Source organism: Puma concolor, chromosome A1 (assembly GCF_028749965.1).
Source record: "Puma concolor isolate L17-30 chromosome A1, mPumCon1.1.hap2, whole genome shotgun sequence".
NCBI lineage: Eukaryota > Metazoa > Chordata > Mammalia > Carnivora > Felidae > Puma > Puma concolor.
In genome coordinates, this window is record NC_141667.1 from 1,033,969 (window position 1) to 1,054,252 (window position 20,284).

The 20,284-nt window shown below is 47.8% G+C and overlaps 1 long non-coding RNA gene across 4 annotated transcripts in view; it reads left to right on the forward strand.

The window, feature by feature from the left end:
• The first annotated feature begins 216 nt into the window (after nt 1-216).
• Nucleotides 217-20,284, forward strand: part of LOC147583978 (uncharacterized) — a 36,568-nt gene continuing 16,500 nt past the window's right edge. For 3 of the 4 annotated variants that reach the window (XR_015240312.1, XR_015240316.1, XR_015240318.1), the window contains exons 1-3: nt 217-417; nt 1,934-2,155; nt 3,581-3,766. This is a non-coding gene — a long non-coding RNA (uncharacterized LOC147583978). The remainder of the gene's footprint in view (nt 418-1,933; nt 2,156-3,580; nt 3,767-20,284) is intronic. The other variant, XR_015240319.1, reaches the window with a different exon arrangement.

Sequence of the window (20,284 nt, forward strand, 5' to 3'; positions counted from 1 at the left end):
AAGGGCCCTTCCCCTCCCCGCGCCCTCACCTTCCTTAAGACCTTCGGAGACCCCCGCCCCTCCCCCGCGACCTCTCCGCCCCTCCCCCGCGACCTCTCCGCCCCGCCCCGCACAGCCTTTCCGCGGCTGCGCAGTGGCCCTGCGCCGACCCCCACCACCCCACCCTGCGCCGCCGCGGGCTCCTCCTCCCCGCACAGTCCCGCCCCCGTGCCGCCCCTGTCCCCTCGGGTGCGCTCCTCGAGTCAGCCCAGCGGTGTCGCCGTTGCCCTTGGAACCGGGCCACCCGCGCAGCCCCACTTTGGGGGTGTCGTTTCCAGCAGAGACGGGACCCCAGGGTGGGGGAGCGTGAGGTCAGAGAGCGCGTGCGGGGAGAACGGACCTGCGGTCCAGGGCGTCCGCCTGGAGTCAGGGATCAGGGTCAGTCCCGGGGAAGCAGGGTGGGGCTCACAGCCCTTTGCTCCCCGCAGGGGATTGCGGGTCCCTGTGAGCGACGCAGTCCTGGGCAGGTGTCCGCTGGGCAGTGTGTGTCCCACAGCTGCCTCTCAGGTCAGAGCCCTGCCGGCTGGACTGTGGACCCTGCGGGCTGGCGACAGGACAGCCATCTGCCCAAGAAGACAGGAGCCACAGCCACTGTAGGGGAGACACTGCCCATCTGGAGGGGCCTGGGGTGGCTGGACGGTCAGAGCTTCAGCTAAGAAGTTGAGGGTGGCCCAGGGGAGGGAGGACGTCGTTGGCGGAGCCCTGCCGAAGGCCGTAGCCAGGTGGTTGCTGTGTGATGTTTCCAATCTTTAAAAAAGGTATTTGGGGAAATCTTTGTTGGACGCAGTATTCTTTGCATTTGGTGCCCTCTCCCTGCCCGAATTTATTGGGCCGTGGTTGACAAATAACATTAAGCAAGTCACAGATGACAGTATTGCAAACTGGTGACCATAGTAAGGTTGCCTACCATCCACCCGCCCACATAGTCACTGTGAGTGTGTGTGTGTGTGTGGAGAGGACTCTTGGCAACTTCCAAATACGCAAGGCAGTTTGGCTAACTGTAGCCCCCGCAAGGATCCCTGGGTCTCCAGGGCGTAGTCAGCGTAGGCCTGGAGTGCCCGGCTCTGTGGCCAACGACCCCCAGCCTTCCCCTCGCTCGGTTTTTGGCACCTGCTGTCCCGTGTGGGGTTGTCTTTGCCTTCCTTATTCCTCTTTCGTATTTCTTTCAGTTTCTCTCCATCTCCTCACCTATTTTTATTACGAGAACGCTCCCCCTTCCAATGTGAATTGTCTTGTCATTATTTTACTCATTTTTGTGTTCCTTGTATTTTAGCTCATTGCTCGCTTCTGGGATGTTTTCCCTTATTTCTTACGTCCTCGGCAATATGAGCTCATTTCTGAATTGTCTGATTTTGAACGCTCTCGTCCCCACGTGGCGTAACATTCATCTGTGGCATTTACTTGGTTTTGGAGTCGGGAGGTCACAGTTTATATTTGTGGTGTGGGCACGTCTTCACGCGTGTCTTCACCGTCTCTAGGGACGCTGTTGTGTTCTGTGTCCTTTGTCATGTGATGACTCGGTATTCTCATACTGATTTCACCTTGATCCTCTGCTGCTTATGTTTTGTGTAAAACTGATTTCCCTAAACTTTTGGAAGGAGGCATGCCCAGCACTCCTCACTTCACAGAATTCCGTCTCCTGTTTTCCTGCAGTTTGAAAAAACTACAGTGGCCCGAGGCTGCCTGACTCTGTCCCTCCTGTTGCCCCTGACATGGGGGCCCTGTCCTGAAGGAGGGCCCTGGGCATCTATCTGTTTTGCAGTTTGTTTTCTCAAAATGTGTAAGCAAAGAGTGGAAGCCGCCTGAAAGGGACTCTGATTCTTACGGCGTTCTTTTCCAAAAATATGTTCTGATTCTGCATCTTGAGTTCTGTGTCTGGATTGTCACACTGCAGGATCCTGTCATAGACACGTGTACTATTGTGAACGGTGCCTGCCCCGCCCCAGCACACACTAGTTTCTTCATTGGGACACAGCGAAGGACGGTGCCTCTTTTCCCGTGGCCCCTCTTGAGGAGGACTGTCTGCGCTCAGGCTGGATGATCCTCGTGCGGCCCAACAAGTGTGCACGGGAGCTGAGGCCGCGGGCACATTCTGCAGGTGAACAGCGTTCTGCAGGTGAGCGAAGGCCGGCTCTCCTGGCCAACAGGGGAAGCGGTGCACCTGTTCCTCCCTTCCTTTCTGGAGCTGCCCTCTCCCGCCACGTCAGAACCCCTGTCCTGTGCATCCTGTCCCCGCCTGGCCCTCTGTGCTCAGCTGCTTTCCCGTGTGCCGGCCTGGTGAATTATGCCCCGTCACCTGTCCATGGGTCCTGTCCTCACGGATGGGATATGTCCTAAGGATCTAGCCACCATATGCTGGCTTTTCAAGGAGGAACATTCTGGAAGGTGTTAGTAACTTCCTTAAATCTGGGTCAACATACTTAGCAAATTTCCTGAGGACCATTTCCTGGTTGTTTTACTTGTTGGATTTTAACGTGTGTGTGTGTGTGTGTGTGTGTGTGTGTGTGTGTGTATTTAATACTGTATTTTCAATTGGTACATGGTGGTGATTAGGTTCCTGTGTTCAGGTAGCCAATTAGCTGAGAAGTTGGTTTTGTGTGAATTTATTTAAAAGATGCTCTATATTGTAATTAATTGTATTAAATAAATTCGTACAAAGCTTAGTGAAGCCGGAAGACTTACACAGCCATCTGTTCAGGGGAAGTACCCTGTTGATGTCGTAATCCTTTATGGAAATTAGTAATAAAGTAATTACATTGACCTTTCAGGTTAGGTTGCCTTTTTTTAAAGTAAACTTTTATTTTGGAATAGTCTTCGATACACAGAAAACTTTAAAAAAGAACAGACTTCTCATGCCTCTTCTCTCAGGGCCCCGTACACACTTATCACCACTAGGGAACCGGCCTTGGGACATCCGCTAACTGATCTCCTTTGTTCTGATCTTACCAGTTTTTCCAGAATATCTTTTTTCCCCCGTTTTTGGCTCCAGCATCTAATCTGGAATGCCACATTGTATTTAAAATTTTTGTTATTTTTGACGTGGAGTTCTGTGGAAGCATGGGTGAACAGTTAGAAGAGACTTTGTAGAAGAAAGGAAAAGCCCGCTCGGGGCGCTGGCCTCACACCCGGGACGTGACTCTGCCGGTCCCTCCTGAGGCCTGGAGCTCCTGCGACAGCACGGAGATTTCACCTTTTAGCAGAAGAGTGGGTGTGCGTACCATAAACGGTAATCCTGAGCAAGATGTACCCGAAGGTATATCGTGTTTCCCAGGAAGCTGTTCCAGGTTCGCACTGAGGCAAATAAGTCACGCACGCTTAGGGCGGTCACCCTCACGGAGGGGTCTTTGGGGGTGACCTCTGCACGTCTTAGGTAATGCACGGACCCCCTCCCCCATCCATGTGGGCCCCTCTGTGCCTTGGCCCTCGCTTGGCCTTCAGGTTTAAGGGTAAGGATTGAGTCCTACGGAGGCTTTGGCCGTGAGACGGTATCAGCCTGAGAAAGTGATGAGCGGGGCTCCCTTTCCTTCCCCTCAAACCCCAGGTGTCTGCCTTCGCCTTGAGCGAGCAGAATCGGCGTGGCCGGAGGCTGGGACACGCAGCCTCACGGGGGACAGGTGCACGTAGCGGGGAAGCGGACAGCCTGTGGAAATCCTCAGTCTGCTTCCGTCGATCTCGAAACGGAGATGGCTTTGACCCAGCACACAGAGTCACATGGAAAGTTCACCAGGTAAGAACGTAGGTGCCCACCTGGACGTCACGCTCTCTCGGGTGGTGTCTAACAGCCCGAAGGAGAGCTCACCGCGGGCTCAGAGCGGGAGAGGAAGCGGGAGACGGGAATGAGGACGACCGGAGTCCTTTTTTCGTGATGTTCCTGAAGGAAAGGGACGCAGACGATAAATAATACTGAGCGCAACTCCTCACCTACGTGCGCGGCCCCCACGCAGGCGCTGTCCCCGCCCTCCCACCAGCCTGGCACCCAGTGCTTCTAGTCTGCCCCCCCGGGGGCTTATTTGTACGGAAAGGGGCCCTGCACGTGATGGTGAATCTGCTTAGAGACGACGAAGGCTCGACTGGGTGGCAGTTGAAACGTTTGTGACATACTTTGCCGTATTTCCAAACCCGGTGTCACTTGCGTAGTTAATCGTGACGTTGCGCCCTCCGGGAGGAGCGAGGGTTCGCGTCGTTTGTTCGTGAGGAAGAGACACTCCGTCCGGAGAGCCTTCCTGTGTTGCGCTGGGGCGCTCTCTTCCGAACGGCACCTCTGTTGCCCAACCGTCGGAGAACAAAGCACGTTCCTCCCCAGTCGGGAAACAGAGCCGGACTTCATCCTACCCGAGTGTGTTCCCTCTGGGACTAGTGTGATGAGCCGGGTGGTACGATAAGGGTTCCTGGGGTGAATAGGCCTCTCCGATCCCCGAGAGACGGAGAGCAGATGGGCAAAGGGGTCCAGTACCTGGGCACGCGTGGGGTGGACACGGGCTCTCCTGCAGCACTTTGGGGCTCCCCCTCTCAGGTGAGATTTGGCTCCGCAGCAGCCTTGTCCTAGCGCCAAGAGAGCGCTCTGTGTTTGGTGCGGAGAGATAGAGGCTAAGGCGTTTCGTCGCCATATTATTCAATGAACCGCCCAAGCGTGGGCCGTGTGGTTAGAAAAGATAGAGAGGCTTTGAATTCTTCTATAGTGTTGACCAATAATGTCACGGACCCGAGCTAGAAGATTTTCCTGATTTCATGCTTGAAGTACCAGGCACAGCCTTTGGCACCGGCCCCCAAAGCTCCAGCGACTGCCCAGACAGGCTCTGATGCCTCGCGGGTCGAACTGGAGGAAATTTCGTTTCCCGGAGCCAGCAGCAAGCTGGAAAAAGGTAGGGCGGCCAGAGAATCCCGTTCATCGAGCTTCTCTTAAAGCGAAAGCTCGACAGGCTGCTGGTGTCAGTTCACGTGTATCACCCAGCCTTCCTTGTCCCAGGGGCAGCCCCGCGTGTCCCAGGTCGGTGGTTCGGGTGGCCCTGCTGGAGCCGTGTGGATCCCAGCGTTAAAGCGTTGACAGGCGTCTAGGACCGAGGGCGTGTTCCTGCCATTGAGAGTTGAAGCTCTGCTTTCTAGGAGGCTTACTCTTCTCGCTCTTCCGTTCATCAACTTAAAAAAATTTTTAATGTTTATTTTTGAGAGAGACAGAGAGAAAGAGAGAGAGGGAGACAGAGCATGAGCAGGGGAGGGGCAGAGGGAGAGGGAGACACAGAATCCGAAACAGACTCCAGGCTCCGAGCTGCCAGCACAGAGCCCGACCTGGGGCTCGAGCCCACAAACCATGAGATCATGAGCTGAGCCGAAGTCGGAGGCCTAACTGACTGAGCCACCCAGGCGCCCCATTTTTTTTAAAGTAGGCTTCACATCCAGCACAGAGCCCAACGTGGGGCTTGGACTCATGACCCTGGAATCAAGACCTGAGCTGGGATCAAGAGTCAGATGCTGAACTGACTGAGCCTCCCAGGTGCCCTATCCATTTCTCAACTCTTGTCAAATATGTTCCCTCTGGTTATCTTTTTCCCCAATTTATGAAGAAGATCACCCAAATGAGCACTGTATTTTTCTTAGTCTACCCCGGTAGTGTGCCTGTAAATCTCCAGCAATTGGACTTTGGGGAGAAGAAGCATGATTGGTCGTTTTTGCTGAATGCTGTGGTGTAAATACTCCCACCAGGCTGATTCCAAGCCCCCCACGTGCCGTCACCCAGCAGGCAGGCGGCTCACTGCCCCCCAAGAGCCCGCAGGAGCCGCCGTGTTGCACCCGCTCACCACTGTGCTGCTGCTCGAGGGTGAGCCTCCAGGTGAGGGCCTGGCCTGTGACTGCGCCTCCGCCTCCGAGGGACAGATGACCTTTTCTTGTTTATGGTTATGTATTGGGCTTTGTTTTCTAAGAAGGTGCTGATCCTAGAAAGTATGGCTGGGTCCCCCTGGGGGTTGGAAGGACGCCCCACGCTGGTGGTGGCGAGTGATGAACCGTGACCTATTGCTGAGAAATAGTATAACTTTCCTTAGTTCATTCACCGTCATGGAAACGTGTTGTTTTAAAACCACACGCTGGGTCATCGGGACCTAGCGGTAGGGGTCGTGCTCACCAGGATTAAAATCCTAGCTCTCCTTGGCCTGGAGGACATTACGTGAGGTGAGTTCTGAGCCTGAAATGCCACCTCTTTCGGCGTTGTGAGGGTTTGCTGAGATAACATACGCAAAGCTCATCGCCCAGGGCCCGTCGCACACTCCACGCTCAGTAAGAGCTAGTTTGTATCTGAAATCTGCTTTTTTCACAAGGGAGTAGCCGTAGAAATCCTGCAGAACATCTATAAAGGAATGTGAATTCACCCTCCAGGTGCTAATAGTCCAGCAGGGAAGTGACGGTCACCGCGGTGTCCGGGGAAGGCGTCCCGGTGCCATCTGTTGAGTGACTCAGGCAGGCAGGCGCCGAGTGCCTGGCTGCTCAGGGGGACGGGGTCTTATCGGCCGAGAGGGTGATGTGTGCGGCCAGCCGTGAAGCCGGGGTGGTGTTGTCATGTGCGGAGGGGAGACTACGCCATGATAGAGATCGTGAGGTTTGTTTTCCAGAGAGAGATTTGAGGTTTGGCATTTGTTGTATAGAGGCTCCCACGAAAAACCTATTTCCATTTGTTTCACATTGAAGTAGGAGATAAAAAGAAGCTTAGGTAGGAGTTCCTCAAATTGTAAGCATTAAAAAAATTGAGATCAGAAAACAGTATTTTGTGTTTCGAAGATGTATTTTTGTATCATTCAAACGCCGCGGCACACTGTAATTTGAGGTCGACAGTAGCTGAGTGTTGAGTGTTGAGGTCGAACACTCGGGGCCGGGACGGGGCTCGGGCCCAGCTGGATCCGGTGCGGCCACACCTGTTCCCTGGGTCGTCGCCGGCTCAGCTCTCTGCTGTTGCTGACACCTGGCTTTCCTGTGTCACAACCGCATCTGAGTTTCCTGCTCTCTCCCCACTCTCTGCTCTGTCACTTTCCCTGCAGGAATCTAGCAAGACGTCATCTTACCCAGATCTTGGTGTCTTTGTCCAAGAAAGAGAGAGTAGAATCTAACTCATGGGGAGATTTTGTGGACATTAAAAATTTTAAATGGTTGTAGACATTTAAAAGTGCAACATAAACGTTAACGACTATTGATATTGTCATTTTAGACCCTAAAAATAGAGTCAGGACTCATTCTTCTTTTTTTTTTAAGTTTTTTAAATGTTTTATTTATTCTTGAGAGAGAGACAGAGAGAGACAGAGTGAGCAGGGGAGGGGCAGAGACAGAGGGAGACACAGAGTCCGAAGCAGGCTCCAGAGTCTGAGCTGTCAGCACAGAGCCAGACATGGGCCTCGAACCCACAAGCTGTGAGATCATGAGCTTAGCCGAAGTCAGATACTCAACCGACTGAGCCACCCAGGTGCCCTGACTCTCCCTTCTTTTTAATGGAGTTCTTCTGAACTGACCAGGGGAAAATGTCCTTCCTCGATCCCACAGACATACAGTCTCATCAACCTTGAGACACACATCTCTGTTCAGCCAAAGTCCATAGAAGAAGGTCCATAAAGGACTCAGAAATTGGAATCATTGACCATGGATCATAAAATAACAAGTTAAGAAGAGGGTTGGAAATATTTGCAGGGATCAGGAAAAATTTTAAAGTGGCATAACTAATTTGTACAAGAATTAAGTAGAACTTTTAGAAATGATATATTTAAAAAACTGATGCATATAAAAAACCCAATAGATGGGTTTAATATAAAATTAACACAGCGAAAGAGAGAACTAGTAAATTATAAAATAGGCCCCAAATACGCCCCGAGCAGAGAGATAAAAAAGGGAAATACAGAGTAGGTAAGTTTCATTGCGTGACTGAGGAAATGAGAGATGTATTTAATCAAAGCTTCTCAAGCAGGGCTCAGAGGGGTTGGAGCAGAGGAAACGTGTGAGGGGCAGGGGTTCCCAGAACTGCTCGGAGATGCTGGTCTAGAAACTTCAGAATCCCAGCGAAACCCCAACATGGAAATTGCAGAAGGAAAGTGAACTTGACCTGACGAACGGGAAGTCCCCAGACTGAAGCAAGGAAAGAAGAAAACCAGGGCTAAGAAAAGAGCGGCTCCTTGTTGACTTGTGGGTTAACATCAAGAAGCCTGGTAGGTGTGTAATTAGAATACCGGGAAAAGAGGAAGGGCAGAAATATTTGAATAAATAATGACTGAATTTAACTAAATTGAGTACATAGCGACATAAGCTGTGAACTCGTGGAGACAAAAGGACACTAGACAAATAGAGAATTGCAGGTGAAGGTCCCGCCATTCTCGCTGTGGCGGGGTCAGCGGCGCCCCATGGCAGGTGCATGTTTGGCCCGCGGTATTGTCTACCTGGCACTCCAGAGCCGAGACAACAGACCTCAGCCCTGCCCCGTCCACAGGCACGCTCCGTGGAGGAGGGGACACGGACACCTGGCGACAGGTCCCAACACATTTAAATGGATTGAAATCACACAGTATGTGTCCTCTCACCGCAAAATACTGAAGTTAGAAATCAAGAACGAACAGGCATCAGAGAATCCCCAAACAGTTGAGAATTAAGTGATGTGTTTCTAAATAACCATTGTTTCAATGAAGAACTCACAAAGGGCACGAAAAACATTTTGTATGAGTGATAATGAGCGGTTCATGGTCTGCAAGAAAGCAGTGCTTAGATGGAAATTTATAACCTTAAATACCTACATTAGGAAAAAAGAAAAGATTCGAATCAATGCCGAGCTTCCACCTGAAGACTCCGTAAAGGAAAGGTAAATTGAACTGGAAGTAAGCAGAAGGAAGAAATAATAAAGGTAAAATCAGAAATCAATAACACAGCCAGAGAAAATTAATGGCCGTAAAAGTTGTTCTTTGGAAAGGTCAATGAAATGATAAGGCTCGGGTAAACTGATCAAGCAAAGAGGTGGAGAACACAAGTTACCCATCTCAGGAACACAAGAGGGGCCACCGCCACAATGTTTCATAAATTAAATCGATAAGGACACACTGTGGGAAATTACGACAATAAATTAAGCCGCTTCGGTGAAAAGGACAAATGCACAGCCAGGCACGAATCACCAAAGCCGACGGAGAGAAGCGGGAAACACGAGCCGTCCGCGGCTCAGAACAGGTGCGCGCTTTCCAGGTGTTTTCATCGCGGTCTGCAGCTCACAGTCCGCTGCTCTGACTCGAACGACCGTCTTGGCCGCGGTTCTTCGTGTCTACGCTTGAGATCAGACCCCGCCTGACTTGTTTTCCCATTTGTCTGAATCCTGACTCACAGTCAGACCCAGCTCGTTAGATCACACTTTCTCTAAGAGCGTTAGATCAAACAAGGACGCTCTCTCTTCCCGGTGTCCCTCGTCAGAGAGCTTAAAAACGAACTCTCAGGGTAACGTCCAGGAAAACCAGGCTGAGCCAATGTGCGTTACTGCCACAGTGTGGCTGGTGCCCGCGGCGTCTTGTGACCGGCCAGGGGAGATCACGGTGGTGCCCAGGACTGCTTCGACCCATTTATCACCATCTCTTAAAACCTGGCGAAACCGAGGGGGCAAAGCAGGGGGCTTGAGGGGAGCAGCCGCGACAGGGACAGGAGGCCAGCGTCTGCGGGTCATTACCTGGCCTGTTCACGCCCAGGTGCAAAGGCAAGAGACAAGTCTCCTGGCTCTGGCTCCACTCACAGCTTCACAGAATTCGCAGGAAAGCGCCTGGGGAGAGACCCGTTCTGCCCCAATCTTTCACTTCACTGTTTGCTCTGTTTTTGGGCCATCTGCAAAGGCGTTTTCCGTTGATTTTGTGCGTCTCTGAAGAGCTGGAGGAAGCCATACGCAGCCGCCCACTGGAGGACGTGGTTTTGCCGCAGTGTTTCTTGGGGCTTACACTGGGCACTCCACGGGAAGGTTAAACTGCCAGACGTAATTAGCAATGCCTCTTTTAAATTCTGGATGGTTCCAGGGCCTCTTGTGACAGGCTCCGTTGCAGCAGGCTCTTGGCTGTGACATTTCACATCCTAAACATTCTGTGTTCCTTAAGCACTGCATACAAATGACTAAGATTAAGAGAATGTCAAACAAGAAGCGATGTGGGCTTCCAGAAATAGAATGTTGTAGCAAACGTGCGGGCCTTCCCGCCTCTGACTACCTGCACGTGTGTGCGTGTGTGCATGTGTGCGTGAGCGCAGGTGTGTGGTGTTGTGTACAAGTCTGGTGCAGAACTAGCAATAAGCGATTCAGTGAAGTAACCTACTTTCCCCATCATGGCCCCACGACGCCACGGCCATCACACCGTGTCACCCCACGTCCACGCGGCCTGCGGGCTGCCCCTGAGCCTCACCTGTGTCTGCCCGTGACCTGCACAGCTCAGCCTCTGGTTGAGGGGGGAGCAGTCGATGGACGGAGAGGCCGGAGACGGCAGGGTGGGCAGGTGGTGAGCAGCAAGGCCCCGGGGCCGGGCGGCCCGCAGCGGTGGGCCAGCCTTGGGCGGTGGCTCCCTGTGGTCTCCAGGGGTCATCCAACTGCCCATTGGGAAGAGGACAAGGGCTCAGCCTCCGGAAGGGAGCAGCGTCCTTGGGAAGAGAGCGTTGTGTGCGTCCCCAAGCTGGCAGCAGAGCGGTGGAGGGTGGCCGTGGGGCCTGTGGTCACCAAGGGCACGAGAGGGCATTTTCATAGCACTCAAGGTGACGGGGCGAGGAGGCCTCGGTGGAAGAGGCCCAGCTGGCACGTCGCGGCCCACGTCTAGTCTGAACTAGTGCTCCAGGGCCCAGAGCTGTTGTTCGGCGTCAGGGTGGGGGTGTCACAGGGCTGGTGGCCCCCGGGGCTGGGGCCGGGCCGGTTTAGCAGGTGTGCTACTGGACCCCACACTGCACGTTCAGCCCCGAGGGCTTTCCTTTCTCCCTGGACCACAGCTCTCTGACGGCTCAGGACGGACGAGGGCAGAGCCCGGCAGCCGGCAGCAGCGAGCCCCGTTTCCGGGCCTGGCCCGCTCTCCGGGGAGCCCGCCTGGGTGACCGCATTCTCTTAGATGGCCTTGCCGTGCAGCCCGCGCCTCATAAATAACCCACCAGCCACTCTTCTGCTCCATCACCCCAGCCGCAAGCAGAGAGGTGACGTTCCTCCTAGGAGTCCAGGCGAGCTAGACCACAGACAAGCGGCCGGGTGCCGCGCAGGAAGCTTTTAGCGGCACGGCTTCCGGGGGGCACCCTGAGAGCCTGGAGACCTGTGTCCCCTCTGGTTCTGCAGGTGACACGTGGGGCCACGCCGTGCAGCCCCTGAATCACAACGTTTTGTTGGGGGGGCAGTGATTTTCCCCACACACCTCCAATGTGGTTTACTGTACCTGTGTTTAACCTCCCTTGAGGGGACCCAGGGTGGCCCATGAAAGTGACACCGGTCCCCCAAGGGCCCCTTACCCCCTGTGGCTGCGTGCCCGCAGCCCAGTGCGTGGAGTCTGCCCCTTAGAGGGAGTGTCTGCAGCCTCACGAAGAGACACTGGCCAAGAGAGCAGAACATGGCTCTGCAAGGTTTGGGCCTTGACCTCCGTCTCCTGGGGTCACTGGTCACTCACTGGTCTCAGGTCCCCGAAGCCCAGGGACCAAGCCCGCGCCCCCACGGTCCAGGCGGTGCCCCTGCATCTGGGCTGACCTGTGAAGCCACGGACCCACAGGCTCAGTGAGGGAAGCGTGTCAGCCCCTGGGGGCCCCTGGCTCGTCTGTGAGCTCTGCGTTCTCTCCGTCCGTCCCTCCACGGAAACTTCTCTCAGAGCAAAGCCAGGAGGCCATTTTCTCTGCGGGATGTAGGATGTGTTGTCCTAACCTGGGGATCCATCCAGTTTGGGGATCTAAACACTCACTGCATCAACACTGCAAAGCCTAGCGGCCTCGGGGACTGGGGTGGCCAGGCCGTGGCTCCCTGAGACGCACGTGAGGCCAGCCCTCCGGTCCCTGGGTGACGACGCATGGAAGGACTTGAGGAAAACCGGTCAGCCTTCCCACTGCTCCTCGGCTGCCTTCTTTCTTCCGATTCCCTTTTCCGGTCCACCTTCTACCAACCTGTAGAGAAGCCCTAACCCAGCTTGCAAGGCCCCCAGTGTGGGCAGCGTAGGGGAGCAGAACTGCTGGTCTCAATGGGTCGGGCGTCCCGGAAGATGTTAGAACCTGGCATGTGTATTTTCCTCAGACTTCGAGAAGGGTGTGGACGTGCCCAAATGCTAGAATATGACCGCAGCTCTACCGTGGAGGCAGGGAGGCCGACCTTATTCACTCCCATGCGGCGTGGCTGGGTGCGTGTGCATGCCTGTGTGTGCAGTAGCAATGAGGGAGAGGGGCCGCCTGGCTCCCCCTGCACGTGAATTTGCCAGGAAGCCAGTCTGGCTCCAGTCTGGTTCAAGCTTCAGGACCCCCACTCTCACGGCCCCTTCTAAGGCAGTCCCTAATGTTCCGTTCATAATTGTCAGTGCTTCATCTTGAAGAGGGGCCCAAAATGTGTAAGTTTCAAGCCCTGAGAAACCTGGGCCCACCCCGCCTCCAAGTCAAGAGATGCCCGTGGCAGATGAGCTGAGACCACGGCCTCGTGCCGCTGTGAGCTGTGTTGTTACGGCTTTCGAGTGTGTGCTTCACAGATGATACGGATGGGTCCTCAACCTGTCCTGACGGCCTCCACCCTCACCCCGCTGGGAGGCTGGACATCCTGTCACCAGGTGTAGGCGGCTTTCCTCCCCTGTCTACCACCGTGTCCCCCAGCCTTGTATCTTTATAATGAGTCCCTTCGACATGTATCTGTTTCATGACACCTGAAAATTAGTATGTCGTGAGTCCACCGAGAAGAGTGATTCCCAGTCAAGACAGGACCCTCAGTTTCTCTTTTGGAATCTTTGGGTGCCCAGCAAAGACATTGCTAACTTTTATCAATTTATTACTCAATTCGTGGGTCAATAGGCTGTCAACCCACTGAGATAATCTGTGAGAAGAGCAAGGGCCAGGACTGACTGGGAGAAACAGGGATACCACCAGGAAGGAGACAGGTGGCATCACTACAGAGCCTACAAATGTTAACTGGACAATAAGCGAATGTTACAAACAGCTCTTATCCCTACATTCTCTCTGTGTCCCATTGGGCTACATAGCCATCTTCCTGCCAGTACCTGAATTAACTGTTGTAGCTTTGTAGGAAGTCTCCGAATCGAGTAGCTCAAGACCTCCAACTTTGTTCATTTTCTTTAAGATGGCCATGATTTTCCAGATGTTTCGCATTTCGACATAAAGTATAGAATCAGTTTGTTGGTTTCTACAAAAGAATTTGTTGGATTCTGACGGAAACTCCATTCAGTATATAGAGAAATATAGGGAAAAATTAATATCTTAACTTTTTTTTCATTTTGCGGTCTGTAACTGTGTTATATGATTCCATTTATTTAGGTCATCTTTAATGCCTCTCAGCAGTGTTTCGTTTTAAATGAATAGGTTTTGCACATATGCCGTATATTTTGATGCTATTGGTATTGTTTTAATTTCATTTTCCAGTGATTTTGTTGGTAGCATATAGAAATATTCCTAATTGAATTTTCTATGTTGGCCTTGTATCCAGTGGTCTTGCAAATTTAATTCTGATATTGTAGACTGTTTTAGATTTTTTTATGTACATAAACACGTGAGCGATGTCAATTTTGCTACGTTCCAACTTTACATTTATATATGTATTTTTTAATTTAAATTTGTGCTTTCTTTTATTGTTCTGGATAGGGCCCATAGAGCAATTTTTTAATGGAAGTAGTGAGAGCACATTCTTGTCTGTTCCTGACCTCAGGGGGAAACTGTTCAATATTTCACCATTAAAGCTGACGTTAGCTGCTGTAGTGTGTGTGTGTGTGTGTGTGTGTGTAAGGTGCTCTTTAATTAATGAAGTGCTCTCTTTGTATTCCTAGTTTGCTAGGCGTTTGAAACATGAACTAGTATTGAGTTTTATTTTTCTGCATCTGTTGGCTTGATTACATCATTTTCCCCTTTATTTTATTAATATGAAAACTTTTGTTTATATTCCTAAAGTTTTATTATAAACATTTTCAAACATAAAAAATAGGAAGAATTGTATAATGAGCACTCACTGCCTCGGGTATTTTTCTGTATTTGGTCTATCACATGTATATCCATCTCTTTATCCCACCTATCAGTTTATTGTAAATCTTGATGTGTTTCGAAGGAAGTTGACACGCACACACTGGATTCTTAAATATCTTGGTGTGTATATAACTAAGTACAGTCAAATATTTACGTGTCCGGTTTTGTTTTGAGTCAAATGCACAGTTTTTGAGTGCACATGTAGTCATTTTTGACAGATGCGTATGTCTGCACAAAACAGGCCTGTGTCATGAGTCAGAATCCTGTCTCCACCACAGGGGATTCTTCCATTCCCCCTCCAATCAGTACCACCCCCCACGGGCCCCAAGTAATAGTGTTGGGGTTTGTTTTCTCTATAGGACGGTTCAAGTTGTGCTGCAGATCGACTTAGATAGCGTCCTTCGGCGTGTGCTTTTTGTGTTTGGCCACTGTCATTTGAGGTCATGTGTCTGATGTGCATCCGTGGGGTTGTGTCTGTTGGTGACCCATTACTTTTGTTGCCCGGCAGTATTTCTTGTCCTAGTGTATTAATCTGTTGACCCATTCTCCCGTTGCTGGACACCGAGGCTACGTGTCACTTGTTGCCCTCACGAGTGAAGCTACCGCAAACACTCGTGGACACATCCTTTTGTGGATATGTGCTGTCACTGTTCTTTGGTGAATACCTCCGAGTGCATTCCAGGGTCACAGGGTCGTTGTCGGTTTTTTTTATAAGATGTGGTCTGACATTTCCAAAACGATTGTACCAGTCTACTTTCCTGCCAATTCCTTTGCTCTCCAACCTCACGAATGTTCGGTATTGTTGGACATTTTTGTTTTAGCCATTCCGAAGGGGGACTGGTTGTGGTTTGAATTTGCACCTCCTTGATGAGTAATGACACTGACTTGTTATCCGTTCATATACGCTTCAGTGATGCAGATGTTTAACTGGGTGCCATGTTCATTGTGGTCTTTGTTTACAAGCTGCAGATGCTGTTTGTTCTTTATACATTCTGAATGTCGACGCATCGTCAAATATACGTAGTGAACATTTCCTCCCAAAATACAGGTTGACTCTTCATTTGAAAGTTGAGGTTTGGATTACATCTAACTATCCATTTTTAATGGTTATTGCTTCCTGTACTTTGCCTGTCCCCAGGATGTGAAGGCATTCCATGCTGTCTTCTAGAGGCTTTATGGCTTTCACTTTTACATTTAGGTCTGTGATACACCTTGAGTTAATTTCTGTGTATGCTGTGAGGCCAGGCTGGGTTCGTTTTGTGTGTGTGTGGATATACAATTGCTCCTGAACCATGTGTTGAAAAGTCTTTTATTTCCCCGTGAGATTGCTTTAGTCCTTTGTCAAAACTCAAATGTACAGAGAAATGTAGGGCTATTTCTGTGTCTTTCCCCAGCTTCCTTCAACTACTTGCTATTCTGTGCCCGCACCACACTTCCTTGATTACCGTGGGCTTCGGTAAGTCTTGAAGGCAGGCAGTGCAGTCCTGGGACTCCGGTCTTTTTCAGTACTTTGGCTCCTCTAAGTTCTTTGCCCTTTTAAATATAAGTTTTGTAATTAGCCAGTCAATTTCTACAAAGAAGACTGCTGGAATTTTAAGAGGGTATGTATGTATGTATGTATGTATCTTTTTGTTTTTAAGTAGTCTTCATGCCCAGCGTGGAGCCCAACGTGGGGCTTGAACTCACGACCCTGAGATCAAGATCTGCGCTGAGATCAAGAGTCAGATGCTTAACTGATAGAGCCGGCAAGGCACCCCCGAAAGGGTTGTATTTAAAATATGGATATATTTGGGGAGAATCACATCTTCGTTATGTTGAATTTCCTATCTAAAATATTCCTTATCTCTCCATTTGTTTGAGTCCCCTTGAATTTGTCTCAGAAATGTTTTATAGTTTACAATGTGGAAGTTCTGCACATTAACAAAGACACATACCAGAGTGCCTGGGTGGCTCAGTCGGTTGAGCCTCCGACTTCGGCTCAGGTCATGATCTCGTGGTCCGTGAGTTCAAGCCCCGCGTCGGGCTCTGTGCTGACAACTCAGAGCCTGGAGCCTGCTTCGGGTTCTGTGTCTCCCTCTCTCTGCCCCTTCCCCGCCCATGCTCTGTCTCTCTCTGTCTCTCAAAGATGAATAAACGTTAAAAAAATAAAATAAAATAAAATAAAATAAAATAAAATAAAATAAAATAGACACATTCCTAGTATTTGGGGGATTTTTGATGCTATTATAAATGGAAATTTAAAAATTTTATTTTCTAATTGCTGCTAGCATATAAAAACACAGTTGATTCTGTATTTTGACCTTGTATCCTAAGTTCACCTATAATTTCTAGTGGTTGTTTGAACAATAATGCATAATGTTGAATACAAGTGTTGAGGATAAATGTCTTTGCCTTGTTTCTGAACTTAAGGAGAATTTTGTCAAATGCCTTTTATTTTCTTAGCAAAACGATAATCTGTTTTTTCTTTTCTAGTGTGCTAATATGGTGAATCAAGTTAGTTGAATCTTCAATGTTAAACATCTTACATTTCTAGTAACCTCTTGATCATGGTGTATTAACATTCAGTGTTGCTGTTAAATCGATCATTCTTGGTATATCCTTTGTACTTTGCTGGATTTGATTTGCTAATAACTTGTTTATGAGGCATACTGGTCTTTTAGGTTTCCTTTTCTTGTATTATTCTTTGTCAGGGTATGGTATACAGATTGTCCCGGCTTCATTAAATGGGTTGGAAATGTTTTTGTCTGTCTGTATTCTCTGCAGAAGTTTGTATATTATGTTATTATTTCTGTCCAGATTGTTTGGAGGAATTTACCAGTGACGTTATCTGGATCTGGAGTAATTCTGTTAAAGAAAAATAACTGTTTAACACCTTTGATAGATAGAAGTTTTTTGGTATTTTCTATGTTGTCTGTCTCTTTTGGTTAGTGATTTGAAGCAATCTATTTACTTCTAAGCTGCAAAATTAGCGGTCGAAACTTGTTCATAATATCTTTATGCTAACTTCTTAAAGTCTGTAGGGTCCATAGTGATACAGTTTTTTTCCCTTTCAAGCTTTCTAATTTGTGATTTCTTCTTTCTTGTCCACTCTTTATAAGTTTTATTAATTTTGTAAATCTTTTTATAGAATCAATTTTTGACTTTTATTTTTTCTTGCTGCATATCTGTTTTCTGTGTCATTGATCTGTACTACTCATTTTATTATTTGCTTTCTTCTATTATTTTCTTAGGGTTATTTTTCAGGTTTTTCCCTAGTTTTATTAGGAAGAATCTTAGATAATGGATTCTTATTCTTTCCTATTTTTCAATACATGTATTTAAAACTTAAATACATTTTTTAGGTAGTATTTTCACCGCATCTCAAACGCCAATGTGTCTTTTTAAAATTATCTTTCAATTGAAAAGATGTTCTGATTTTCATCGTGATTTCTCTTTTGACCCGTATGTTACTGTTAGGATTCCTGGTTTGCTTATACCAAGCAGAGAACATACTCTGTGTGCATTCAGTTTGTAAATACAGCTTGAGACTTACCTAATGGCCAGATGTGGTCAGTCTGAGCAATTGTCCCATTTACACTGCTTACAAAATCTATATTCTCAAGTCATTGGGTAAAATGTTCAATATATGTCTGTGCTGTGTTCTTGGTTAGTTGTGTATTTATAATCTGCACTTTCACTGATTTTTGGTCTTTTTTTCCAATAAGTTATTGAGACATATGCCTTAAAACTTCTACCCATGATTGTAGGTTGGTCTATTTCTTTATTTGTATATTTTCTTTTCGTATTTTAATCTATGCATACACGTTAAGGTTTTTTTTAAATATCTTCCTGTTATATCCTCATTTATTATTATGAAATATCTCCTTTTACTTTATTCTAAGTTTTTTTAAATGTTTATTCAGTTTTTGAAAGAGAGAGAGAGAGAGAGAGCAGGGGAGGGGCAGAGAGAGAGGGAGACACAGAATCTGAAGCAGGCTCCGGGCTCTGAGCTGTCAGCACAGAGCCTGACACAGGGCTCAAACTCACAGACTACAGGATCATGACCTGAGCCAAAGTTGGACGCTCAGCTGACTGAGGCACCCAGGGGCCCCTCTCCCTTTACTTCTAACAATAACTTTTACCTTAGATCATATTTTAATCATATACTAATATAGTCTCCGTGCCTTTCCTTTCTTTAGTGTTTCTTATTCCCCAGAGTTTTACTTCAGCCCATCTATGTTATTGTATTTACGATATGTCCCTTATAAAGAGCACATATTGGGATTTTTTTCTTTTAAAAAGAACAGTCTGATAGGGACGCCTGGGTGGCTCAGTCGATTAAGCGGCCGACTTTAGCTCAGGTCATGATCTTGCGGTTCGTGAGTTCAAGCTCCACATCGGGCTCCGTGCTGACAGCTCGGAGCCTGGAGCCTGCTTGGGATCCTCTGTCTCCCTCTCTCTCTCTGCCCCTCTCCTGTTCGTGCTCTGTCTCTCTCTCTCTCTCAAAAATAAATAAAAGCATTAAAAGTTTTTTAAAATCAGTTTGACAAACTTTGTCATAATTGAAATATTTAGTCCATTCATATTTAATTTAACTACATTCATAGTTGGGTGGTTTGTCTAATATTTTGTGATTTGCTTTCTGTTCATGCTGTCTATTCTTTGTTCCTTCTTTCCTGCTTTTGTATGAAGCAAGTATTTTATTACTTCCTTTCCCTCCCCTCCTCTACTGACTTTATGGTTATATAATTTTCATTTCCCGATAGTTTAAAATATGTATAGTTGATTTATAAAAGATTACCGTAAATTACTACTTTTACAACTTTCTCAGCAATTGAGGAATCTCACAAAAGATCTCTGTCATGTTTCCCCTCTTGCTTTTTCGCCATTGGTGTTGCATTTTACTTCCTCCTTTGTTAGAAACACTGCAAAATGTCTTTACTGTTGTTGCTGTAAACGATCGATTCCTACCCTGAAATTTATCCTTTCTGGTGCTCTTCATTGCTTCATGTATTTTCATAATCCCTTTCCTTTCCTTCAGCCCCGAATTTTGCTTTATTATGCTTTGTAATACACGTCTGTAGGAGAGGAGTTTTCTGAAATTTTTTGTATGACCACATATTTATTTTGCCTCCACTATTTAAAGAATATTTTGTTGGGTATGGAATTATAGGTCATTTTTCTTGTTTCCATTCAGGACTTAAATAGATGGCATTCCATTGTTTCGTGACTTCCATAGTTTGGGGTGAAAAGTCATTCATTGGTCTTATTTTTCTTCTTTGAAAGTACCATGTCAGTTTTCTCTGGCTGATTTTTAGATTTTTTTCCTTTGTATTTGGTTTTCAACAGTTTTTTTTAATTTTATCTGTTAAAACTTACATCCAAATTAGTTAATATATAGTGTTTTTCAATAGTTTGACTTTAATGTGTCCAGATTTGATTTTCTCTTTTTCTTTTCTTTCTCTCTCTCTCTCTTTTTTTAAGATTTTTATCTTTAAGTGATCTCTACACCCAAATGTGGGGCTCGAACTTACAACCCCAGGATCAAGCTTGCATGTTCCACCAGCTCACCCAGCCAGGCACCCAGGGTTTCTTTTTACTTATTATATTTATGTTCATGGGATTTCTTGTATCTGTATGTTGGTATCATTCGTTTTGAAAAAATCTCAACCACTGTACCTTTAAATATAATTCCATTCTGTCCCTTTCTCCATGTGAATTGGGATTACTTGATAAGTAGCCATTTTAACACACTTTACTGTCCTTTATACTCTGCTCTGTTCTTTTCGTTATTTCTTGTCTCGAGTTTAAGTTATGGTATTTTTTATTGACCTGTCTTTTAATTAAATTAATTGTGTATTTAACTATATTCAGTCTATTATCAAGCCCTCCTAATTAATTCTTAAATTCAGATATTTCAGTTTTCATTTGTAGAATGCCAACTAGATACTTTTGTATAGATTCCTATTTTCTGTTGAAATATCCTGTATCTAACTCATATTATCTATTTGGCTGTTTGCTTTATTATATTTATTAGAGTTATTTAAAAAAATTTTTTAATGTTTATTTTTGAGAGAGAGAGAGAGAGAGACAGAGAGAGAGCAGG